Here is a 12,148-nt window from a genome sequence, read left to right as displayed (position 1 = left end):
CAATGGTAACAGGCACCGGCGTCGTCATTCGAGCTAATGTTACTTTCCCCGAGAACCCCACAGTTTTTACAAACTGGTTTGACAATGGTAAGTGATCCGCATATTTCGTTTGTATGCACGTACATGTGGCGCCGGTGTCTATCATCATGGGGACCTCGATCCCTCCTACTCTAACGTTAACTATAGGTTCCTGCTCTGCGGTTTCTGTTATTTGTACGTACTGTCCTACCATTTTGGGGTTCTCTGGGCCTCCCTATGGGGAACTCTGATGGTTTACCGGCCCTTGAAACATCGGGATGCTGTTCGGCGACACTTGGATCAGTTGCTGGCCTGTCTGCTGCTGGTTTTCTCCCTGCCTGTGGGAATTCCGCGGGCAATTCCTTTTTATGTGCCCTGCCTCCCCGCACCCCCAACACACACCTGAAGGGCCAGGCAATGGTCCCTGTCTCGGAGTCTGATGATTAACCTGTCCCTGTCCTCTCTGATTCTGATAGGGTGGCCTACCACCTCCCTGTCCTTTCCCATTTCTATTCCAGTCAGTCTGACTTTGCAGGGCGTATGGGTTTTGATAATTTAGGCCATAGGCTTCTGGGTTCATGGACAGTGGGAAGGCAGAAATGTTATAGGTTATGATGGGCCGGCCTCCATCTCCGCTCCCCCCTAATATTGGTGCAGGTATTTCCTCTGACTTTTGCTCCACCATCATCGGTGCTATTTTTCTGGGTGCGAGATCCTCTTTTGCCTTTATCTTATCCTTGCTTTTGATCTCCTCCAATTGTGCCTGAAGGAGTTTACGTTGTATCTCCTTCAGCTGTTTGTCTGCATTCTTTTCATCTTTGCGATGTCTTTCTACTGCATGGGCAACATAATCCACAAACTCTCGGTAACTTTTTGAGTCCAAGCCCACTACTTCCTCCAGTCTTTTCTTAGCTGAGACTGGCAAGCCCTCTAGGATTGCAGCCCGGAACATGGAGTTGGTCAGCGGGTCTATTAGAATGTCCCTTTCCGTGTCCCTTCTCCATCTTTTTAATTGCTTTTCCACATACACAGCTGCATTCTCCTCCTCACCCAATGGCTCTCCCCTTAGGGTTTTTACATCCATTCGGTTGGGGTATATATCCCGCAGTGCCTGCCAGATGTCTTGGCGATACGGGTCCATGAGTGTCCCATCTACCTCTGGGTCATAAGCTGCGGTCGGGATGCCAGCACGTCTCATTACTTCCGCCATTTGGTCCATCCCTAGCACCTTTGTCAAGAGAGCTTTGATGTCGCCCAGTGCCATCCTTTTTCCCACCATTCCTGCCTCCAACTGTCCAATCCACCTTCCAGCTCCATCCAAAATACTGGGCAATTCATTAATTAAACTAGGCAAATCCTGACCTGACCAAGGGATATACTGCAGTCTGCCACCCTTCAGAATCACCGGGAGCATCCTTTTCTCTCTCCTATCCTCAACTGGAAACTTCACAGGTTTGTGTTTTTTCCGCGTTGATTTTCTTTGTTCCCCTAACACTGATTGTCCCCCTTCGTCTTCACTACTTTCTTCTGTCTCTCCTTCCATCTTTCCCTCTCTTCTATTTTTCTCTGGGTGCTTCCACATCCATGGTTTCCCCAACCTTCGTCTGTCTGCCCCGTTGTGCACTCCCCAGCATATGTCCTCTATGCTCCTTTCTCTTTCTTTTTCCTCTCTGTTCACTCCGACTCTCTTTCCTTCTATTTTTCCCTGTGATGTCTCACTTCCACACTCGGAGGGATCATCTTCTGTTCTCCCCTCATATTCTTTTCTAACATTCTTTACTTTCCCTTCTCGTTCCTTATCCACTTTCATTACCTTCTTTGCCCATTTCAAAAGTTCTACCACATTTACTTCTTCCTCCAATTCCTTTCTCCTTTGGCTCAGCCCATCCAAAATCCTCTTCTGTTTTCCTAGCCGCTTCTTCTATACCTTGTCTCTTTTCTCTCTCCCTCTGTGCCCATTCCTCCTTCGTCATCTGTTCTATGTTATATTCTCCCTCAAAATTCATTGTGCCTGATATAACTGGGTACAGTCCCGTGGAGCTCTGTTCCCCTAAGTATGGGGGCGGGGCTACGTTTGGATCTTCCAATTCTGCTTTTTCCTGAAGTTGCACTGGCATCTGCATCCTACCTCCCCTCCATACCCTTCTTCTCTCTTTCCCCTCTCTTTCGAATAGTGCTAGTATCTCTAACTCCTTTTCTCGCTTCTCCCTTCTTTTGCTCGACCTATCCTTAATTTTATAGTTCTTTATCATTCCCTTCTGGTCCCCACACCTCTCTATGTCCCATGTGCCTTCCTCCGGCCACTGCGTATTGGTCTTACTTGTTCTTTTGGCCCACTTTTTAGAGACGTGTTCTATATCTCCCCTGAGGGCTGGGAACTTATCCCCTAATATCTCCACTGGTGTTTTAACTTTGTGTGCCATTACTCGTCTTTTCGGACTACTGTCACAATCTTTATCACTTAATCTGTCAGAGTTAGGTATCACAGTGATTATTACTCGCTGTATTATTTTTTCGTGCTCAGTCCCCTGTTTACCTTTCCTTTGGGTTTCCCTTGCCAATATCTGTAACTCTAACCGGGGTCCCGATATCCACTTCCCCGTAGTCCCCTGTCCCGGCACTATCTTCCTCTCCCGGGCTATAGGGTAGTAGGTTTTCACTTGCTCGTCTATGTGTACAGAAACCCTGTATCGGTCGGATTCCTTTATTAATTTCTCTAGAGTTTCCAATTTTATTTCGTCTATCCAATTCCTATCGGCTATTCCTTCCCAGTTTACATACGGCCACTCATTCTTTATCTCCTCTAAGTTAGTTATATGTGTAATCTTTTTCCAATCCAGTGTTGCTTCCGTTTTTGTTATTATCCTTTTTAATCCCCTGACTTTTTCTTCTCAACCGGTTGTACCAATCTCGCCACTAGGCGGTTTTGTCAGTGTAATCTTTCCAAGTTGTTAGTTATTACCCTACCTGTGTTCCGACTCTCCCTCTTATTTCTGTCCTCCACGCCGCTACCTCAGACCAGTTTGTTCAAATTGGTCGTTTACTTCCTCTATTCTAGCTGCTAATCCCCTTCTCTGGGTTAGATTCCACTCCTGTGCTTCTGACTACCGTATTAGGTCAGAGAGCGATCTCTCACTGATCTCTCTCCCTCTCGGTTGACGTCCCTTACCCGAGGCCCTGGGTAGGTTTGGACTGGCAGATTTTCCCACACTTACTCTCTTCTGGGCAAGTCGTAACCTGAAAACCCGCTCCAAACCGCTTGACTTAACCTAATTGCATTACTTTAGCGTTCGGCCTTTTTCCCGTCTCACTTTTTACCCATTCACAGACAATACAGTATTCTCAGCGCGCTTTTGCATGCAAAGCTCTACTCTTCAGATCAGGCTCAGTCTCTCAAAATATTTTACACAATTTAGTTTTACCTATGCAGGATATCTTTTGGGTTGGGGAGATCCAGGACCAGCAGAAAGCCGGGTGCGCCGGGCCTCGAGATCCCTTTTCCGACAACAAGGATTTACATGCAATACAAATCTGCTCACCTTGCTGTCAGAATGCCGGCTTTGGGATGTCCAGCCCCGGTCGGACCTCCGTCTCCGCCACTCCTTCCAGATGCTTTTCTGGGCGATCTCTCACCAACCCTGCTCGCAGCGCCAATTTTGTCGTGGTTCCCCAGGACGACAAATCGTTCACACCGATTAAAACAGAGAGTCTGAGCAGCAATCTTCCAAGCAGTAGACTTTATTCACCTAGCACAAGAGAATAAAATCGGGATGTCCGGAACAATCCGATGAGCCCTCAGGCTTACAGTCTTTTTATGTACATTTCAGCTCCGTATCTCAAGATTCTTATCTTTATTATCTTACTTTACAGCCGGACCTTGCTTTGGCCACCATTGTTTTTAGTTGACTTTTATCTGTCTTATTCAAGATTGGTCGCTTCCTTTTTCCTCTCTTTGTCTCTTAAACCATGGTGGTTATAACTCTTGCCCTTATCTACACTTCTCTACTTGTGCAACAATCGTGGTTTAGCTGACTTAGGCCGAATGTGTGGAAACACCTGCTCACTTTATTCTCTCTTTTTTATTATGGTCAACTACTAAAGTGAGCCACTGAGCAGTATTCATTGTTCCCCCAAGTGACTTTTGTTTGCCTTCGTTAATTAGTGACTGCTATACTACTTTTCTGGGTCTTCTGCTTTGATCATATCAACTATACTTGATTACATTAGGTCATCTATTCTATGTTTGATTACGTTAGGTCACACGAGGTTACTCTAAATTACATTAGGTTACATAGGTTACATACCCATTTCACTACTCACCTAAATCTGCTTTATCATTTCACTAAAACCTATGTTTCTGAATTCCATACCTAGCTCATACAATATCCAGTACAAATTCCCAACACTGGACCGACACCCCGAATATGGCCTCCCGGGGGCCCGGGTCCAGTTTCACGGGCACCACTTTAGAAATTACCCTAAAAACCTCCTTCCAGTAATCCTCTAGCTTTGGACAGGACCAAAACATATGAACGTGATTAGCGCTCCCTCACCCCCCCACAACGTTCACACACATCTTCTACTCCTTCAAAGAATCGGCTCACCCTCGCCCTCGTGAGGTGTGCTCTGTATACCACTTTCAGCTGTATCAGCCCCAACCTCGCACACAAGGTGGAGGCATTCACTCTCCGGAGCACCTCACACCAGAACCCCTTCTCCATATCCTCTCCCAACTCTTCCTCCCACTTTGCTTTACATTGGGTCTAACCTAAATGATCTCACTAATCAATAATAATGTAATAATCGCTTATTGTCACAAGTAGGTTTCAATGAAGTTATGGTGAAAAGCCCTCGTCGCCACATTCCGGCACCTGTTCAGGGAGGCTGGTACGGGAATTGAACGCGCGTTGCTGACATTGTTCTGCATTACAAGCCAGCTATTTAGCCCACTGTGCTAAACCAGCCTCCAATGAAGAGCGTGGCAGGTTTCCCCAGGTCAATATTTATCCACCAGCCAACCGTAACCTCGTCATATTAGATTCCCCGCTGGGTCACTTTCTGCGGGGAGCCTGCACGTTCTCCGTGTGTGCGTGGGTTTCATCCGGCTGCTTCGGTTTCCTCCCACAGTCCAAAGACGTACAGGTTAGGTGGATTGGCCATGATAAATTGCGCTTAATGTCCAAAAAAAAAGGTTAGGAGGGGTTATTGGGTTACGGGGATAGGGTGGAACTGAGGGCTTAAGAGGGTTGGTGCAGACCTGATGGGCCGAATGGCCTCCTTCTGCACTGTATGTTCCTTGTATATATATATATGTCCATGGGCCCTTGCTGTGCACAAATTGGCTTACGTCAGATTCCATTGGATATACAGACAGAGAGTTGGCCACTCAGGCCATGCTGCGTTGATGCCCCACTCGAGCCTCCTATCTAAATCCACCATCATAACCCTCTCTTCCCATCTCCCTCATTTGCTTGTCTAGCTTCCCCTGAACTGCATCCTATACTGTTCACTTCAACGATCCCTGTAATGGCGAGTTCCACATTCTCACTATTCTTTCGATAAACAATTTTCTTCTGAATGTCCTAGTGAAGTTCTCGGTGACTCTCTTATACTTAGGGTCTCCAGTTCTGCTCCTCTTCACACGAGGAAACACTCTGTATGCACTCCATCAAAACTTTTCAGATTTTAAAAAATATATAAACTTAGAGTACCCAATTAATTTTTTCCAATTAAGGGGCAATTTAGAGTGGCCAATTCACCTACTCTGCATATCTTTGGGTTGTGGGGGCGAAACCCACGCAAACATGGGGAGAATGTGCAAACTCCACTCGGACAGTGACCCAGGGCCGGGACCGAACCTGGGACCTTGGCGCCGTGAGGCAACAGTGCTACAAACCTTCCATGATTTTAAAGACCTCTATTAGGTCACCTCTCAGCCAATTTTCTTCAAGAGTAAAGAGACCCAGGCGGTCAATCCTTTCCTGATTTGTATCCCCACACATTTCTGGGATCAGCCTTGTAAATCTTTGCACCGTCTCCAGTGCTTCTATCTCATCTTATAATATGGTCATGATGTGGAGATGCCGGCGTTGGACTGGGGTGAGCACAGTAAGAAGTCTTACAACACCAGGTTAAAGTCCAACAGGTTTGTTTCGAATCACTAGCGTTCGGACAACTGCTCCTTCCTCAGGTGAATGAAGAGGTAGCTTCCAGAAACATATATATAACAAAGTCAATGATGCAAGACGATACTTTGAATGTGAGTCTTTGCAGGTAATTAAGTCTTTACAGGTCTCGACAGAGGTTAGAATATGGTAACCAGAACTGCACTCAGTAGTGTGTGTGTGGTCTAACCAAGATTCAATACACATTTGGCATTATTTCCCTACGTTCCAATGCTATCCCTCTGGAAATAAACCTCGTGCTTGGTTTGCTTGCTTTATGATCCAGCTAAGCTGTGGCAGAATTTTTAGTAATTGGTATATTTCTACTCTGTAACTCTACCCAAACTAGACTTGCACCTTCCCAGTAATATGTGACCTCCCTATTCCTCTTCCAAAATATACTATCATGATGATCTGTGTTGAATTTTAGTTGCAAACCTTTCAACCCTCCTGCAGATTTTTGGAGTCCTCTTCAGTTTTGCCGATGGTTAGGTGTCAGCCATAAATTCGGAAATTGTGTTTTTGATTCCAAACTCAAAATCACAAATGTAAATTGGCAACAGCGATGTCCCCAGCACTGGTCCATGTGGCACACAAGTTCCTTCCTTCCACCACTCTGAACAAGTACTCCCACTCTCTGCTTTCTGTCTGGAAGCCAGTCAGAAATCCATTCCGCCACTTACCTCCTGACTCCAATTTCTCTGGTCTTATTAATTAATTTCACAGTAACTTCGTTGCAGTGTTAATGTAAGCGTACTTGTGACAATAAAGATTATTATTATTAAATAGTCTATTATGGGGCACCTTATTTAGGGCCTTTTGAAAATCCTGATAAATTACATCTACCACAGTACCATTGTCTACCCTCTGTTGCCTCCAGCCACTGTGTTTCCTACAACAGTGACTGCACTTCAAAAAGTAAATAATTGGCTGTAAAGTGTCATGGGAGTGTCCCTTTAAGAAATGTTTTTCGTCTTATCACATGGCTTCAGTGATGTCATTGTCTGGGTGGAGCTGGGCTGTGGCGCTGGGAGTTGGTTTTACTTTCGCTTTGAGTTTGAACTGGATTTGTTCTGCACAGGTTGAAAGAAGGCTTTTTTCTCTATCTGCATTTTAAAAGCTGTTTCCAGACCTGCTTGATAACTTGAAAAGAAATAGCTGTTTTCTGTAAGGCATTGAAACCTGCTGTTTTGGGAAGTAAACAGGAGCGTCCATACCAGGTCTTGAGTGCCGTGTGCTGGGTCACCCCTTTGAAAAGGGTTTTCTGGTTTGTGGGATCTTGTTATTAAATTGGAACAGTTAAAGGGGGAATTTATTAAGGGTTATACATAGAGTACTGTCGCTGTGTGGGGTAATTACCCATGACCAATGGGCAGCACGGTAGAGTGGTGGTTAGCACAATTGCTTCACAGCTCCAGGGTCCCAGGTTCGATTCCCGGCTTGGGTCACTGTCTGTGCGGAGTCTGCACGTTCTCCCCGTGTGTGCATGGGTTTCCTCCGAGTGCTCCGGTTTGCTCCCACAGTCCAAAGATGTGCAGGTTAGGTGGATTGGCTATGCTAAATTGCCCTTAGTGTCTAAAATTGTCCTTAGTGTTGGGTGGGGTTACTGGGTTATGGGGATAGGGTGGAGGTGTGGGCTTGGATAGGGTGCTCTTTCAAAGAGCCGGTGCAGACTCAATGGGCTGAATGGCCTCCTTCTGCGCTGTAAATTCTAATAATTACATTTGTAATTGATAAAACTGCTCCCTGTATGTTAATAAAAATGTTAACTAAATTTGTAGAATAAAGCTTGTTTTTGATTAAAAGTGCTTGAGGCCTGTGTTGAATACCACCTGAAAGGCAGTCTCTTGTGCTCATCAGAACCAACGTCAATAAACAGTTGTAGGTCAGGTGAACTCCATGATATACTTTGGAGTTTTCTAAACCCTGGCCCATACCAAAAGCATTCGGGACTTCCAGAGGTTGTGAACGGTGCTATATAAATGAAAGTATTTCTTTCATCTGCTCTTTCCCTACCATAGTGATTTCAATACACCTTCCTGTGGTGATATGCATCACTGTAAATACACAAGGGGTTAATGTAGGTACACTGCAACTAGGTAAACACTAGAGGGAGCACCAGGGACATCATGACATGCAGACATACAGCTAATGAACACATAGAGTAGGACACGACCAATGGGCATTCAAGACACCCATAGGTGACACTTCCACAAGGGGGCAACCCATATAAAAGGACAGGGCACACATGCTCTTTCTCTTTCAATACGCAACACCAAGAGAGAAGGACGGGGCAGATCGGAAGCATCACACCCACCGCATGGCTTAGAGCAGACTGGTTTGTTCGACTGAATTACGATAGCAAGATTAGCAGGAGAGTCGAACTCAAGTAGGAGAATTGTTAACTGTTCAATAAATGTGAGAAACCTATCTCCAAGTCTGAACCTTCCTTTGTCGGAGTGCACATCAAGGAAGCAGCTTGTGCTGCATGAAGAAGCCTAACACAACACTACCCTCGAACACTGTTTGGCCTGGAAAATTCAATTCAACCCAGGCTATTCTGCAGGGGATTTATTCATGTATTAGAAATGGGCATGCAGTTTGAGGGGGATTGCTTTGATCAGAGAACACAAGATGGAACACTCTGGAGCAAAGGCTGTGTATAATACTTTTAAATCTTTACGGAAATGATTCCTTTTTATTCAATTTTTAGATGACAAAGAATCCTGCAGCCAGTTGGATGTAAGAATGATATTGAGACATTAGGCATCTGAAAGAGTAAAGCTGATGAAAGTGTTTTCAAACAATATTTGTTTTCTCCATTGATCACCTCTACGTTCAGTGGCTCCTTCACCAATTTAGCTTAAAACTGCCGAGATATTTGTGCCGCACAAAACTACTGAGATATTTGTAACACACATAACTCCTGCCCCTTCAGCACAATGGCGCAGTGGCTAGCACTGCAGTCTCACGACACCGAGGTCCCAGGTTCGATTCCGACTCTGGGTCGCTGTCCGTGTGGAGTTTGCACATTCACCCCGTGTTTGCGTGGGTTCCGCCCCCACACCCCAAAAGATGAGCAGGTTAGGTGGATTGGCCATGCTAAATTGCCCCTGAATTGGAAAAAATTAATTGGGTATTCTAAAATTATAAAAAGAGAAATACTGCCCCTTCTGTCACCCAATAGTGGGAAATTTGATTTTAACACATAGCGATTATTCTGGGTGCAATCATTGCTATATGGGGAATGGGAGAAGGGATTATGAAAGAGGAATGGGAGACAGGGACCTGGAGAGAGAGATTGGTGGCTGGGAGTTAGAGAGAGGAATGAGAGACTGGGAGCTGGATAAAACTGGGAGCTGGGGGAGGAATGGGAGATTGGGAGCTGGGGAGAAGTTTGGAAAACTGGGAGCTGGGGAGAGGATTGAAAAACTGGGAGCTGGGGGAGAAATGGGAGATTTGGAGCAAGAGTGAGGAATGGGAGACTGGGAGCTGGAATGGGAGACTGGGAGCTGGAATGGGAGACTGGGAGCTGAAAATGAAATGAAATGAAAATCGCATATTGTCACAAGTAGGCTTCAATTGGAGTTACTGTGAAAAACTCCAAGTCGCCACATTCCGGCGCCTGTTCGGGGAGGCTGGTATGGAACTGGGAGCTGGAATGGGAGACTGGGAGCTGGAGTGAAGAATGGGAGACTGGGAGCTGGAGTGAAGACTGGGAGCTGGGGGGAGGAATGGGAGACTGGGAGCTGGAATGGGAGACTGGGAGCTGGGGGGAGGAATGGGAGACTGGGAGCTGGAATGAGGAATGGGAGACTGGGAGCTGTGGGGAGGAATGGGAGACTGGGGGATGGAGAGAGGAATGGGAGACTCAGAGCTGGAGTGTGGAATGGGAGACTGGGAGCTGAAAATGAAATGAAATGAAAATTGCTTATTGTCATAAGTAGGCTTCAAATGAAGTTACTGTGAAAAGCCCCTAGTCACCACATTCCGGTGCCTGTTCGGGAAGGCTGGTATGGGACTGGGAGCTGGAATGGGAGACTGGGAGCTGGAGTGAAGGATGGGAGACTGGGAGCTGGAGTGAAGCTGGGAGCTGGGGGGAGGAATGGGAGACTGGGAGCTGGAATGGGAGACTGGGAGCTGGGGGGAGGAATGGGAGACTGGGAGCTGGAATGTGGAATGGGAGATTCGGAGCTGGAGTGAGGAATGGGAGACTGGGAGCTGGAGTGAAGCTGGGAGCTGGGGGGAGGAATGGGAGACTGGGAGCTGGAATGGGAGACTGGGAGCTGGGGGGAGGAATGGGAGACTGGGAGCTGGAATGTGGAATGGGAGATTCGGAGCTGGAGTGAGGAATGGGAGACTGGGAGCTGGAGTGAGGAATGGGAGACTGGGAGCTGGGGGGAGGAATGGGAGACTGGGAGCTGGGAGAGGAATGGGACACAGGGGGCTGGGGGGAGGAAAGGGAGACTGGGAGCTGGGGGAGGAATGGAAGACTGGGAGATGGAATGGGAGACTTGGAGCTGGAATGGGAGACTGGGAGCTGTAAGTGAAATGAAATTAAAATCGCTTATTGTCATAAGTAGGCTTCAAATGAAGTTACTGTGAAAAGCCCCTAGTCGCCACATTCCGGCGCCTGTTCGGGGAGGCTGGTATGGGACTGGGAGCTGGAATGGGAGACTGGGAGCAGGAGTGAAGAATGGGAGACTGGGAGCTGGAGTGAAGACTGGGTGCTGGGCGGAGGAATGGGAGACTGGGAGCTGGGGGGAGGAATGGGAGACTGGGAGCTGGAATGTGGAATGGGAGATTCGGAGCTGGAGTGAGGAATGGGAGACACGGAGCTGGAGTGAGGAATGGGAGACTGGGAGCTGGAGTGAGGAATGGGAGACTCGGAGCTGGGGAGGAATGAGAAACTGGGAGCTGGGGGGAGGAATGGGAGACTGGGAGCTGGAGTGAAGACTGGGAGCTGGGGGGAGGAATGGGAGACTGGGAGCTGGAATGGGAGACTGGGAGATGGGGGGAGGAATGGGAGACTGTGAGCTGGAGAGAGGAATGGAAGATTGGGAGCTGGAGTGAGGAATGGGAGACTGGGAGGTGCAAAGGGAGACTCGGAGCTGGAATGGGAGACTCGGAGCTGGAATGGGAGACTGGGAGCTGGAATGGGAGGCTGGGAGCTGGGGGGCGGAATGGGAGACTGGGAGGCGCGGGAGGAATGGGAGACTGGGAGCTAGAAAGGGAGACTGGGAGCTGGGCGGAGTAATGGGAGACTGGGAGCTGGGGGGAGGAATGGGAGACTGGGAACTGGGGGGAGGAATGGGAGACTCGGAGCTGGAATGGGAGACTGGGAGCTGGGGGAGGAGTGGGAGACTGGGAGCTGGGGGGAGGAATGGGAGACTGGGAGCTGGGGGGAGGAATGGGAGACTGGGGGCTGGTGGGAGAAATGGGAGACTGGGAGCTGGGGGGAGGAATGCAAGACTGGGAGCTAGGGAGAGGAATGGGAGACTGGGAGCAGGAGTGAGGAATGGGAGACTGGGAGCTGGGGGGGGAGGAATGGGAGACTCGGAGCTGGAGCGAGGAATGGAAGACTAGGCGCTGGGGGAGGAATGGGAGACTGGGAGCTAGGGGGAGGAATGGGAGATGGAGGCTGGGGGGAGGAACGGGAGACTCGGAGCTGGGGGGAGGAATGGGAGACTGGGAGCTGGAAAGGGAGACAGGGAGCTGGGCAGAGGAATGGGAGACTGGGAGCTGGGGGGAGGAAAGGGAGACTGGGTGCTGGGGGGAGGAATGTGAGACTAGGAGCTGGAGTGAGGAATGGGAGACAGTGAGCTGGGGGGAGAAATAGGAGACTCGGAGCTGGGGGGAGGATTGGGAGACTGGGAGCTGGGGGGAGGAATGGGAGACTGGGAGCTGGAAATGGAGACTGGGAGCTGAGCGGAGGAATGGGAGACAGGGAGCTTGGGGGAGGAATG

This window comes from Scyliorhinus torazame, chromosome 1 (assembly GCF_047496885.1).
Source record: "Scyliorhinus torazame isolate Kashiwa2021f chromosome 1, sScyTor2.1, whole genome shotgun sequence".
Taxonomy (NCBI): Eukaryota; Metazoa; Chordata; class Chondrichthyes; order Carcharhiniformes; family Scyliorhinidae; genus Scyliorhinus; species Scyliorhinus torazame.
This window is presented reverse-complemented; position numbering follows the sequence as displayed.